Here is a 15405-nt window from a genome sequence, read left to right as displayed (position 1 = left end):
TAGTGACTGTGGCGATAAAAAAAAATATCTATCAATTGGATCAAAATATTATGGTTCCTTTTTATTTAAAAATTTAATTTTATTTATTTTGTCTTAAAATTTTAATCTTAAATTGAAACTTTTTCAGTTTTTATAATAATTAAAATCACATTTTCTACAGACTTCTTCTGTTTTCTCCCTTTCTTTAAACACTTTTTATTTGTTCTGTGGTTTTTCTTTCACTTTATAGATGATTTGCATGATATTATATTTTATTATCTCTGTAACCTTCAGTACTTTTGGTTTATAGAATAAATGCTGGTGTGTTTGTTATGGGATGGCAGGTTCTCTGCATTCACATTATTCAAGAGAAGTAAACTGAATCTCATTTCTTCTGAATGGTTGTGGACATTTGCTTGATTTTCCTCAGACTTTTATCCTTAAAAACATCGTCTTTCCGCCAGAAGACTGATTCATGTGTGGATCTTCCACTCATGTGTTTAGATGTCTGTAAGAGTTTTCTGTTTGTATACTTCTGTTTTATTTGAAATCTCCACAAACTCCATCTCAGTTCCTGGTTCTGACCTCACAGCATGTTTCCTACAGGCGGTTTGTTTAGTGTCATTTCAGTCACAACACGAGCAGAAGAATCTTCACTAATTCATTCACATCAACGCAGCACACTCAGTGTCTACTGAGGATGACGTTTTGAGTTCAGCCTCCAGGAAATGATCTGCTAATAGTAACGTGGGATTAAGAATGCAGGTTTTCTGTTTACAACCTCGACCCCTGATGGAACGAGGGAGATGAAAGAGTAAAATGAATCGATATTCTTTATGAATCAAAGGAAATGTCGTGTCAAAGAGTTTGTGTTTTCTCATTTCTACTGGTTGGTCATTGCATCTCCATGAGACTCTGGAGGCCTCCGTGGTTCTGATGCTGGGACGTTTGCTGTGTTTGACCACGTTTACTTATGTTGTTAATACAAAGTCAAGGTGTGATTTCTGCACACGTCCATATGCCGGTGTATTTCACATTTAGATTGCAGATAGTATTTTTAACTGTGTTTTTGCTCCTAATATGTTTATTTCAGACAAATTTGGAGTGAAAATTTTTTTCTTTTAATGTTTTCAAACTGTCCTAATGGCAAAAATGTGAGGTCTTATAATGAAGAGGACATACAAACTAAAATATTATCAACTTTCTGCAATGTTTTTGGTCTTTTTCAAATAGTTATTTTAATTGCATAACCTAAAGGATTAAAAAAATGTAAATATTCAACATGAATTTCTCCTGTTTTTTTCAATAATTTTATCATTTACAAAACACTGAATTTAGATTTCATTTTTGCATTAACTGGATAAAGACGTCATTTTCTAAATTATTATCTAAATTATCTACAAAAAATAATTATTTGCCAACTGTTTCTAGTATTTTAATAATACACTGCTAAGAGTGAAACATTGGAGCAATTAACAAAAGCTCTGTAATGTGTTGCATTTTAAAATATTACTTTTTATCAAATTAAATGTTTTAGTTGAGTAAACCATCAATCAAAACGTTTATTGTGATGAAAACCAAAAAATGAAATGGATCAAATGACAGAAGTTTTGTTGATTGATCCAGTGTTTCCCTTTTTGAGTGTATATCTGAAGATTTCCTTGTTTATCACATTTATTTGCTGTTATAATGCAGGTTTTTGTTCGCTGAATTATCTAAAAAACATATTTAAACTATTTAAATGACAGAAATCTGTTAAAAAAAGATAATTTAAGACAATCTATGTTTTTGAAGAGGAAAAAAGGGAATTGCATCAATTAGAGAGAAATTCAATGAAAAAAGATTTGAGCACAGAGACACCTGGTGGTGAAAAGGAGAATTGCAGCTTCTGTGAAACAAATCAAGCAGAACATCAGAGGAAAACAGCAGTTGTAGCTAAAGGCTACAATAAACTATGTTTGTCTGCAGTCATATTAACATATTTACACTTTTTAATAAAAAAAATACTGCAATGGTTTGTCCTGAAATGTTTCTTAAGTGACAAAAGCTTTTAAAATCTAAAACAAAACCGCACAAATGTTCTGATGATGAGAAGTGACACATTCATTTGATATACATGTGGGAGAACACTCGTGCATTATGATGAATCCAGCATTCGGTTTGGGTCTGACATTAAATATTTTACACAGCATCAGCTAATGCTTTCAGAAAGTGCTGCAGTCGGCGGAAATCTGACTGAAGCCTGTTAGCTGAGCAATAAACACGGACGGCTCTGGAGGAAAAACCGAGATAATTTCTATAAAAGGCTGACATGAGATAAATATAAATGCACAAAGGACTGAAGCAGAACTTCCTGCAGTTGCTCAGACAATCGTGTTATGAAATGTGAATATTCTGAGAATAACATCAAACCACTTTATAATATTGCACAGAAGATTTTTGTCTTTGTGCTAAGTCAGACTTACAACACAGATTGGAGAACAGCTAATAAGCCCGGCTGGATAAAGCTGCAGCTGCGTGACGGTGACGCTCTCCTGTCAGAGATTGTTAAGGTAGAGAGTCGGTGCTGCTGTGGGCGAGCTGTCGGTCTGCTCGCAGCATTTCCAGACAGGAGGAAGTTCAGCCTACGACTCTGGCAGGTTTACCCCGAGGAATGTACCTGTACATTCACCTCACGCACACAAACATGCTCTCCTCCTGGCAGACAAGACCTCAGCAGATCATTAAGACTCCACACGTTACGTTTCATATTATAAATCAGGATGACATGTACCAAACGTTACAGCAATTATTTTTCTTAAAAAATAAAATACAGAAAATGAACGTTTAAAGTCCCAAATCCCATTTTTACAGTCCTTGGTGTGACTCAAACATGGATTTAAACTCACAACCTTCCAGTTTCTGGAAATAGAAATAAAACAAAACACATACAAAGAATGCTCTTTGAGAAACATTTTTTAGTATATTTTCCTAATGAATCATTTTCAGTTTTATTCAATATAACTGTAAGTCTATGAAAAGTATCAGTTAATACTGAACATGAACTACAATGTTCTATTTAGCTTTTTAAATCCTCATTTTTGGGCCATTAAATTTCGCCATAATTTAAATGTTTTGCATTCAAAACATGTTTTTTTTAAGCTTTTAAATTGTTTTTTTATTTTATTTTACTTGATAGATTTAGTCCACTACAGAAGAACTTGAGTGGGCGACATCATCCATAGAAAGCGGTTTACCTCCGGCTCCAAACAAAAGAAGTCAATTCAGTCGCCATTGTTTTCTATTCTGGCGCCGCCATGTTGGAGCCGGATGTTATTAGTGAGCAATGATTGGTCGAAGTCGGTCTGTTTCTATGGCAACCATTCTCAGTAAGCAGGATTAAGTTTGTTGAAAGGCCACACCCCTACCACTTAAAAGGTTTCGAATGTTGGACGTGGGGGCCAGCAGGCTCCACCTACTTTTAATTAAGGCTTCTGATTGGTCAGGTTATAACTTAAAGAACTTGATCTACTGAATAAAATATTGTAAAAAAAAAAAGATGATAAAAAATGATGTTAAAAAATGTATCAGAGCCAGAATGGTTATTCTGACCAATAGAATGGTTAGAAGTCTTCTCGGAGCCACTTCCTGTTTGGAACAAAAGGAGGGAGAAAAAAACTGTCAGATGAGAGTCTGTTACACTACTATATTAAGTTTTTGCCTTCTTTAATTCCATTGTTCCAAACTAAATGGTATTTTCAAATATTGCTAATAATCAATTCACCACATTTTAAAGCATGTCTTTTAATCCTACAGGTCCATTCAGTTCTGCCTCCGACAGATCAGTCTGTTAAGATCGTAAGAATAGAAATCGATTCTTCGATATTTGTCACAAGTTCATTTTGAAAAAATAAAATGTTTCTGTTCCTACATTTATTTTTAATGGGAATACAGTGCCGTTTTTGTGTGAAGAAGACACAGCATGCGGGCTGAGATTGAACATTCAAGGACAACTTGACACATTGACTGGAAAGAAATTGATGGAAGATAAAAGGCAGGTCATTTCACCTGCAGAGCAGCAGCAGAGGAATGGTTTGAATGAGGGACCAGCTTGATGTGAGGAGACAGAGCTAACCACAGCCTCTCTAATGACTCCTCACTGAGCTGTTGTCTTCTCTTCAAGGGAAATGGTTACGATTTTAGTAACATTCAGAACGCCGTGGGGACTTGCACCAAGCAGCAACCCCACTTCTTCAGCTCCTCGTCTCTGTTTTTGCTGAAATCTTCCTGCAGAAGAATATTTGTGGACTGTAGCAACCTTTAGGGTATGAATTTATGAGCAGTCCAAGCAGATAATCTTTAAATTTGTCCTTGTGCTCGCGGCAGCTGGAATTTACTGCAGTCGGTTCAGCTCATGGCAGAGACGGCAAAAAGAAAAGCAGCTAAGAGACGAAGATGCACCTCTGAGAACAAAAGACGAGTCGATGTGTTGCTTTTTGACTTTAATCGTGGTCACAGGGGTTGCTGGAGCCTATCCCTGCCACTTCAGTCCGTGTTTCAATGACAGTCACAACTACAGAGCTGATGAAAAGGTCAAAACTGCAACAACTAAGAGTCAAACTGTCAGTGGTGTCAAAACAAACTGGAAACAGTAAAATTCATTTCTGTTAAAGTATCAGAAACCTCTGTGTAGAACGGAGGTCTGCAACCTTTACAGAACCACTCTGATGAAAATGGTGTTTTTGGTGGGCAAAAAATCAAGAAAATTCAGCTTAAAATTAAATTCTTGAGTGTTTCTTTATTCAAATTGCTGTAAATCAGGAGCAGGACTGGACCGGACTGGACCGGACTGGACCGGACTTGGTTGTACCGTATCATTCAGTGGAAACGAGGATTAAAAAAATAGTCATTTGTTCCAGTTTTTTAGTGACTAAAACCTCCCAAAAACCAAATATATTGTTTAGAAAATAGACTTTATTTATGTTTTTGTGGCCACTAAGTCATTTATTTATAAAATTTCACTTTTAAATATTCACAATATTTAAGTTATATATATAGATCAGTCTTAACCTCTTTTACTGTTTTGACAGTGAAACTTACAAGTTCCTTTCAAAATAAAATACATCCTGTGTCAAACCAGATCAGATTTACTTCAATCAAAAATGTAAGAAAGTTAAACACGGAATTTTCCACTATTATGGCTTTCATCTCTTTTCTCTTTTTACTATAAAATATGACAACATTGGTGAACATTCAAAACTTATTTTTAAATCTATACATGCAGTTATTTACTTTGAGAACTTTGCATCTGAACACCAACTAAACACTAATAATATTTGCTATCGGGTTATTTTGATAAACTTCTCCTTTTGCCATAATTTTCATCCATTATTTGAAAAATTAAAAATTCTAAAAATTAATGACAAAATGTAAAAAAATCACACTAAAAATCATGTTTTCCACTAACTGTTAGCATTTGTTTTTCAACCCAAAGAGCCACACTGGAGGAATAAAAGAGCCTCGAGGTGCAGATCCCTGCTGTAGAATGTATCCTCCTTCGTTCACATAAAACCTGCTTTACCTGCAGGATTTGAAGTGTTTATTTTGTAAAACATCTTAGAATGACAAAAGAAACAGGTTTTTTCACAGAATCTGACAAATGTGTGATCAGTAAACCACATTTACAGCTGTGATGACACGTTCTGCCCAATTACCTCTGACAGGAAGCTCAGTAAAAAGTATTCAAGCAAGAAAACACGTTCAGCAACTCAACAAATGTCAACAGATGAAACAAATGACACAAATGACAGCCTTAGTCAGGCATTATAACAAAGATCTACAGATTCATTTAGTAAGAATTTGCAAACAAGTGTGAAATGTGTTCAAATGCATCAGATATAATCTGTTGTGCAGTTCCACAAAACTCCTCTGAGTGACACTGTAGGATACACAAACACAGCTACACACACTGCACACAAAAACAACACTGGGATCCCTCATCCTCATCGTCACGCGGCTCATTAAAATGTGACAGCCCGACTGCAGCAGAGCTAATGATGATGGCAGGACAAAAGCCAGGAGTTAATCAGCAAATCCATCCGAGATATCCAAAGAGATGCAACGGAAGAGCAAACAAAATCTTATTTGTCCAGGAGCAGCTCCTCATAATTGTCTCTTTGGGGTCTCCATGTCATTATTTACCTCACAGACCTGTGAGGTTAAACACTGGGAGGGTTTTAGAACACTTTGATGATTTCACATCAGAAACAATCGGAAAAAATGAAAAAGAAAAGTCTTTTTTGTTCTATCTAAACAGTAAAGACTCTTCACTGCTTTAAAGTCTAATGTTTGGAGGGATTCCTTATAACTCTATTGACATTGTTTGTTAGACGAGCCAAAAACATTTAAATAAAGAAAAAAAAACATCCAGTTTTAGAAAAGTAAGGTGGAAGTATTGATGTAATTATTCAAAGCAGGGAGAGAGTTCACAGCTACAGCACGGCGAGCTCCCAATGAGACCAAATGCAAACTGTGCCAGAGGAACTAAATTAAGAAGAGAGTAGAAATCCGGCAGCTCGGTGCCATGTGGGAACAAATGTGTTTCTAATGATGCAGCAGCAGCAGTGTGGCGATGCTGCTGCTGCTGCATGGGGGGGGTCTGCAGGAAAAGTGTTCTGCTTCAGACACAAACAGCAAGTGAAGACAGGCTACACCCACCACTGCAATCACATCCCTATAAGACACAGGCTCCACTAGCATCAGAAGAGCAGACGGGTTTGTTTTTTGGCCTGGAAACTACTGAGGGAATCGCAACAGCTGCTGTCAAACTGCTGAATCCAGACAGATCAAACGTTCACATCGTCATTTGATTCCTTCAACACAGTTATTTAAAATGTACTTATAATTAGTTATTCATTTAAAAAAGCTTTAGGATCAAACTTCCATTCAAATACAAAAATAATGAATTTGATGAATGTTCCTGCAGAACTCTGCAGATTTAGAGGACTTTCACAAGAGATAGAATAAGATAAGATAAGATAAGCCGTTATTATCACTGTCTGCATGTAAAAATGATAATATCATAACACCATAATAAAATATAAGCTTGCTATGTGCAAAAATATTAACATGTTTGTGCTAATTCAGTGATTTGGTCAAATGTATCTTGCAGATATAACAAATAACTATAGATGACATTACCTGAAATAATGCTAGTGTGAATGCTGTAAGCTGGATGTGGTTGCTGAAAATGCTGATAGCTCAAAATGCTGAAGCTGAAAGCTTGCTAAAACATTAGCTAAATGCCAAATTAACCCAAAAAAAAAGTCTAATTTTGCCAAAACATTTAGCATAATGCTAAAACATAAGCTAAACTCTAAGTTAGCCTTAAAAATTGGAAAAATGTCTAAATTAGCCTAAACAGCTAGCATAATGCTATAATATTAGCGAAATTCCTATTAAGTAAGAAAAAAAAACTGGAGAAATGTATTTTGTATAATATTTTAGCTGGCTAAAATATTAGCAAATATTTTAGCATAATGCTAAAATATTTGCTAAATTCCAAATTAGCATAAAAAGCTGGAAACATGTCTAAATTAGCCAAAACACCAAGCACAATGCTTAAATAGCTAAACTTTATATTATCCAACACACTTATCCCAATAAAAACTGGAAAAAAATTCTAATTTTGCCAAAACATTTAGCATAATGCTAAAATGTTAGCTAAACTCTAAATTGGCCTTAAAATACTGGAAAATATCGGAATTAGACAGAACAGGTAGCATCATGCTAAAATATTAGCCAAACTTTAAATTATCCAACACAATTATTCTAGAAAGCTGGAGAAAAAAAAGGTCTAAATTAGCCTAAACAGCTAGCATAATGCTAAATTCTTAGCTAAACTCAAACTTATCCAACACAAATATCCTAAAAACTGAAAATAAATGAATAAATAAAGTTTTAAATTAGCCAAAACAGTTAGCATAATGCTAACATATTAGCTAAACTTTACATTTTCCAACACATTTTGCCTAAACAGCTAGCATGATGCTAAAACATTAGCTACACTCTAAATTAGCTCTAAACTACTGGAAAATGTCTGAATTAGACAAAACAGCTAGCATGATACTAAAATGCTAAATTGCTGCTGGACTCAGAAAATACACATGAATGTCCAAAAAACCCCCCCCAAAAAAAAAAAAAAAAACTAGAAATCTTCCACCAACTCATGAATGCAGAACAATGTTCTAAATCTAAACAAAGGTCAACTTATTAGTAGTGCACCATCTATGCAAATAAAACAATAATAAGTGTTATCGTCATTATCTATTTCATTATAATTTAATAGTTTCACAGGCTGTAGTTTGGCCGCCTCTAATCTACTGACAACAAAACCAAATAATATCCCAAGAATCTGTTTGTCCTTCATCATAATCTGCAATCATTTGTCATTTTTCTCCAATTCAGCAGGCGGATTTTCAAAATAAAGCGCTATCAAACTATTAAAGTGTAAAATGAGTAAAAGTTGATTTTAGTGCAGCAGGAGATGTTTGAATGGGATTAAAAATGTATGAAATCCTCTTGAGACGTAAGAAAACTACTGAGGTTTCAGACGACGACACAAAGGTCAGTTTGAGTTTGGAACTGAAGCTGAAGATAAGAAAGGATTTTAGGTCACCTTTCCATCTTTGTTTTTTTGATGCCTCCTGGTTTCCAGATAAGACTAATGATGAGATCAAATCGAATAAACTTTATTGATCCAACTGTGAGGAAATTCAATTGTCACAATAATTCTGGGCCGAAGCATCAAGCTGCACAGAAGGGAAAAGTTCAAATGAGCCCAAATAAGTAAAACATAAAGGAAAAAAACACGGCAGACAAGCTTTGGATCAATAGAATGATAGATTTTGGCTAAATTTAACCCTCGTTACTCTGGAACTTGTTTGAGATGTTTTCTTCTACTTAAAGATGTATCGTTAATTTATCCTTAAAACTGTTTTTGTAGCTATTATTGATACCCGTCTTTTTAGTCCAATCCTAACCTCTGTTTTAACAAATATTTGTCATTATATTACACAATAATTCTACTATGAACCTAAAGCTGTCCAAAGAATTTTGAGTGAGAAGTTTTATCTTTCTTAATCTTTCTTACGTTCTTATGTTTTATGACAAAGATCAAAATGTAAATATAAATGTAAATGCAAAATAAAAATGTATAAAACTACAAATAAAGCACAGACAATTTTTTAAAATGCCAGAAGGTCAGGTGAAGCTCCACTAAACTTTTTGCAGCGCTACAAGGATTCATTCTAAGGGTTTCTGAATAAAAACTAAATATCTTTGGGGGGTTGGTGTCATTCCTACGTCGTTGTAAACAACTGATGTGATTTCAAGTGAAAAAGTATAAAAAACCTAAAAATCTGCATGAACAAAAACGTGATTAAAATGAGGATAAATTCTGCTGCTGATTTTAAAATCTACATTAAGGACAGAAAAAATAAAGAATGATCTAAGAAGACAAAATGATTGAAATCTCTGATATTCTATAGATTCTTGAGAGAACAAACATTTGTGGACTTGACCCTCACAGTCCTGCAGTAGAACTTGTACATCTACCTGCTGTATCAAATCAAACTTTATTTATAAAAAAAGTGCTTCTCATGTTTGCACAACTCAAAGAGCTTTACAATTAAAAACAGAAGACAACAAATAAATCAATAAAAAGAGAGAAACCCAGACAGAACCGACAACCCAAAGGATCCCCAAAGGGAAACACTGGAGCATAAAACCTTAAAGGAAGATAATAAAATGTAATACATCATATGTATGTAAAAACATAAAAGAAAAATAACATTAAATGCACAAACTGAATTTAGATACTGAGAATAATATATATAAAAGCGTCATAAATAATTCATAAATACCTTAAAACAATCTTAAAACTAAGTCAAAAAGTTGAGTCTTGAGCCTCTTTTTAAAAACCTCCACGCAAATATCAAAAAATGTGTCAAGTTTTTAGGGGAAAAGGGCAAAGAAGGCACAAAATTATAACTTTATATCGTCTGAAATTAGGAAAAAAACCTAAATATTCAGACAAGAAAGATCAGCCAATCCAAAATGACAGATGCTACAGTTTATGTCATTTATTTTATTTTTTTAAGTCGTTAAGTTGGAATAGAAATAAACTCTTTTCTAGTTTCTGTGTTTATTTTTAGCTTTATCAACTTAAAATTATTGCAAATTAAATGGTCATTTCAGCAAAAAACAGCAAACAAACTGAAAACTTCTGAAACACGACTGAGCTTAAAATAGCCGAGGCTGCTGTCCAACGGTGCACGTTTGTTCAGGAAATACTTTTGGCTTTCCTCACTGAAAGATTATTTTCAGATACACCAACACTGACCAATGAAGTTCATATTCACTATTTCCCACATGAAATATGATCATGATTTAACCCAATTTTCCCAAAGATAACTTTGAAAACAGAAAAAGAAATAAGCAACAAAGATAAAAACTAGAAACCATTACAGGTATGAAAAAGTGGTTCAACAGCAGACACACATGTTCACTTAAAATCAATCCGAGGCAGTGAAGGGATGAAGCCTCAGATGAAGAGAAACCTTCAGATTTAGAAGATCTGAACCTGATCTTGGTGAAAATAAAGTATTTGTACCCAGACTGTGCAGCGACGAGGACTCAACCATTCATTTATTTAGTATCAGGAAATTCTCAGGCCGTTTCTAAAATAAAATCCTTTAATTTTCCCAGTTTGAGAGTTCTCAAGCTGCTCAAAAACAAGAGAAACTTCCCTCCAACGGTCTTATCTTTCTTCCCGTCTGTCAAACCCCGACTCTTCCTCTGCTTCTCCAGCTCCCCGTCTCCTTTTGTCTGTGTTCTCCGTCTCCTCAGCCTCATGAACTCACTCCGGTAAAAACAATGCAGGCCTCAAACTGCAGCTATCATTTCTCCCACAAAGGCAGCTCAGACAAACCAGCGGCAGCCAGTCTCAGTGTGTGAGATGAGTGAAATAAAACCCCTGAAGTCTCTGAACTGAGAGGTTAGTTCATGACAAGTCTGAGGCTTTTGTGTCGCCGCTTCAAGTGACACAGTTTGACACACAACAGGGTATTAAGAGCTGATTAAACGATCAATTAACACCGCTCGCTCTGTTGAGAGCACTTCCACCAGCATCCTGCCTTGATTAGAAGACAGAAAACCCCCACATCATTAGGCGCCAGGTGGGAGGGATAAGTGCCAGACATTTTCTTCTGTTTTTCTCTGCTATTGGATATGTAGGCGGTAAGAACGCGCTCAAGTATCCTGTGGCTCATTTCCATTTCTGACTTGAAGCGTGGAGGGTCCCCTGACTGACAGAGTGAGAAATTCTTCCTCAGGTGGACTTACTTTTGTGCCAACACTCAGAGTCCAAAGATGAAATCCACACACCTGTTTCACCCACACAGACACGTCATCCCTGCACTGCCAGACCCGCCCTGAGGATTCCAACCTCAGCGCTCTGCAGCAGCACTTCCACACCGCAGAAACCAGGACATGAACGGACGAACAACAAGATTCGGTTCTAGAGAGAACTGCTTCTTCATCCTTTGCATCCTCTTCAACCTCTGCTGTCCAGTTGAAAGCCTCCATCGATGTGTGGTGCAGCAGCACGACTGTGACGGACCACAAACGCCCTCAGAGTGGTGGAGGCAGCGGAGACTTTCACCAGGACTTCACCAACCTCTCTGCAGAGTCCATAGCATCCACCCTCAACATGGACCGCTCACACCTGTTCCCTCAGAGTCCGAAATGTAAAACTCCTGCACAGTTCTGCTGCTTGGACAGCGCCGGATGTCACCGCTTCTCACTTAAAACTCTTCTAAAGTACCTGCAGCTCTCATTAGGATTATTCTATAGAGAGTAATCTTAGATTTCACTGCTTCTATATCATTGTATGGAATCCACACGACAAAAAACACCTTAACTTATTGTAGGGATGTCAAACTCAATCGCCAAAATCCAAAACACACGTTAGGTCGCGGGCCGAACAAAATATACATTTATTGAACACTCTAAAACTACATTTTTAAATCTTTTAAACCGTAACTTTCAACATAATTATGAACTAGAGATATAGCATTACCTGTGATAATAGTAGTGTGATTGGCTGCTGAAGATGCTAGTACTGATAGCTGAAAATGCTCAAGCTGATAAATGACAAATTTGCCTAAAAAAAACAAACTTAAATTAGCCAAAACAGCTAGCATGCGGCTGAAATATTAGCTAAACTCCAAAATAGCTTAAAAGTCTCAATAAATGCCAAAATAGTCCAAAAAGCTAGCAGAATGCTAATTTTAAAAACAGAATCTTTTAATATAATCATGAATAATAAAAAGGCGGGAATATTATTCCAGAATAAATCAACTTAAACGTTAAATAACTTTCAATATTTTACTCTCCATAAAAATATATTTTGTCAAAATTATACAAGTTAGAAATAAGAACAAGATAACATCAATCATCCATTCCTGTTGGTCAGGAGGATGGAGCAAAAACAACGAGAAGCCACTGAGTCCATGCTCCAAATTCTGGTTCTGAAGTAGCAATCTCAAGACTTTGTGACGTAGTTACCTTGTGTGTCATGGTGTGCATATGAACATGGAGGTCATTAAATCTGAAGATATCACAATAGTGGGCAAATGCAGACAATTTTCAGTGAAAAATAACACTAATTCTACTGAAATTGTCTGTTAAAGTCTTTTCCAAATACAATCATTTATTGTTAACTTGGCCACGCCCCTTCAACGTACTAATAGGGGTCAGTGCGGTGCACCAAGGAGGGAGGCAGTGGAAAACACCTGTTGGCGGATCACGGGAATGCCTTCCTCCTCTCCAGAGGATCCATAGAAGGCTGCTAGAAGTTAGAAGCTGGGGAAAGTATGGTGCACTGGGGCTCTGTCCTCTTTTCCATCTACTTCTCCTCTCCTCTACTTTTTTATTTACTTCTAATTGTATGCCTTTGTTGGTGGTGCAGTATAATTCACATGTTTTTCCTTCTCTCCGACTCCCCTGTGGGAGACCGGGAGAGATTGCAGTTTCCGGGAGACTTGCTGGTGATCCTGACGAAGCCCCGCCCATCTGGATGAAGCCCCGACACCATCCTGCATCTCTGAGTGGGAGTGATTCCTGGTGGGTCGTCTGTCCTCCTGCTCCTGGTCGTGGACTGCAGTTCTGCTTCATCTGGACTATGGACTTAATCATCACTCGTCCCTCAGCTCTATATGAATGAACTCTACTCATATATGCAGTTTTAGCAGCTAACTTTTCTTTAACCGTTCTGGTATCGCCTGTCCGTCCTGGGATGGGATCTCTCCCTCATGTGGGAATCCCTAAGGTTTCTTCTTTTTTTCCTGACTCAGGTTTTTTTAGGAGTTTTTCCTTACCGCGAGGGAGGGTCTAAGGACAGGGATGACCGTTCTTTATAGTCTGTTTTTACCTATTGTGCATATTTTATGACTCCATCTGTGCATCTGTAAAAACTACAGGCATGAAGCCCAATGAGGCAAATTGAATTTGTGATATTGGGCTATATAAATAAAATTGAATTGAATTGAATTGAATTGAATTGAATCCGGCCTCCTCGCCTGAACTTGAAGGTCGATGCTTTCGGGGTTCAGTTCAAAGACAGTTCGGTGTAAACAGAAGTTTACGCCTCCGGATACGAGCGTAAGACAATCAAACCAAGTCAAGGCCGCGCTGAGGAGATCCAAGACTTTTTTCAATCTATTTTTCTTGAGGCGCCTTGAACTGTTTTTTTCTAGTTTACCAGAGAACGACTTTTTTGTTTGTTTTCTTTTATTGGACGGATTCCTAGACATGGATGATCCGTGTTGGGAATGTTTTAAGGTGGACTGAAAAAAGATTAATTGATTAAATAGCTTTCAACTGATCCAAAGTTGGGAAAAGCTTTTAGTTATTTATGATGATTTATTATTATGTTAGAGATTATTGAATGTACTTGGAATTTACTTTTTGTTAAGCAAAAATGATCTTAGCTAGTGTTTGTTACAACACTGTAGCTATAAAAATGTTTGAAAAGTATGTGACTGATGATGATAACGTCGTCCAGACGGCAGCAGCTGAGTGGAGCAACAGGTCATACACCGCTTGATTCTGTCTCATTTTGTGATACGATGTCAAAAACATTTGGATTTTGCCCACAACAGAGGAAACAGCATCAAACAAGCTGTAAAGCGGGAGTGTCAAAGTCAATCACACAAGGGGCCAAAATCCAAAACACACCTGAGGTCGCGGGCCGAACAGGACTGACATTTACTGAACACTAAAACTACAATTTTAAAACTTTAAAACCATAAATTTTTAACATAATAATGAGATAGATATATAGCATTACCTGCAAGAATGTGTGAATGCAATAAGTGTGAATGTGTGAGCTGAATTTGGCCGCTGAAGATGCTGAAATTGATAGCTAAAAACACAAGCGTATAGCTGAAAATGCTGAAGCTAATAGCCAGCTAAAATATTACCTATGTGAAAAATTAACCTAAAAAATAATCAAAAATAAAAACTTAGGTTAGCAAAAAAGCTAGCATGTAGCTGAAATATTTGATAAACTCCAAAAGAGCCTAAAAAATATTAATAAATACCAAAATAGTCCAGAAAACTAGCACAATGCCAATTTTTTAAACTTTAAAACTGTAACTTTTTAACATAATTATGAATAATAAAAAGGCAGGAATGTTATTCCAGAATAAATCAACTTAAACATTAAATAACTTTCAACATTTTACTCTCCATTGAAATATATTTTGTCAAAATAATACAAGTTAGAAATAAGAACAAGATAACATCGGGTCATTAATAACAATAAAATAAATGACCTGGAGGGCCGGATCCGGCCCCCGGGCCGTGACTTCGACATAAGATTCCTCCATGAAGAACATTTTTCAACTATATTATGAGGAACGGAGAAGACTGAATGATAAACTGATAAAAATCCCATTTTAACACAACATCTAAATTACAAACAGCAGCGGAAAAACAAAAAATGAATCCTTTCTTTCATGACATATTTTTGTTGTATTTGTCCACATGATGACCATCTTCACTAAGTGAAATCCTGATCAAACACCCTTTATGTGATGCTTGTATCCCAGGGAGTGACTTGTTATTCTGCATGTTCAATACAAGTGTGTGCAGGTCTGCAGGTCTCCTCCGCTAGACTCGTTTTCAGGCTTCACAGCAAAAACAAGATGCAGCTCATCATCGAACACGACTGCATCTGACAGACCCGCTTACACGCTCTGTTTGAGCTTCCAGCCCGGTGGTCAGATGCTGTCTGAGGATTTTGGCTGGCATTAGGGACGAGGAATAATGTGAAAGCCTGCGGAGATCAGGAGGAGAAATCTGAGCAATGTTTTAATTCGGTTT

At 36.4% G+C, this 15405-nt stretch overlaps 1 protein-coding gene across 13 annotated transcripts in view; it reads right to left on the bottom strand.

Annotated features, from left to right (window-relative positions):
• Window positions 1-15405, bottom strand: part of LOC112147954 (potassium channel subfamily T member 1) — a 78942-nt gene that overhangs the window by 55697 nt on the left and 7840 nt on the right. The gene's annotated exons all lie outside the window — the stretch shown is intronic.

This window comes from Oryzias melastigma, linkage group LG9, assembly GCF_002922805.2.
Source record: "Oryzias melastigma strain HK-1 linkage group LG9, ASM292280v2, whole genome shotgun sequence".
NCBI classification, from domain to species: Eukaryota; Metazoa; Chordata; class Actinopteri; order Beloniformes; family Adrianichthyidae; genus Oryzias; species Oryzias melastigma.
This window is presented reverse-complemented; position numbering and strand designations above follow the sequence as displayed.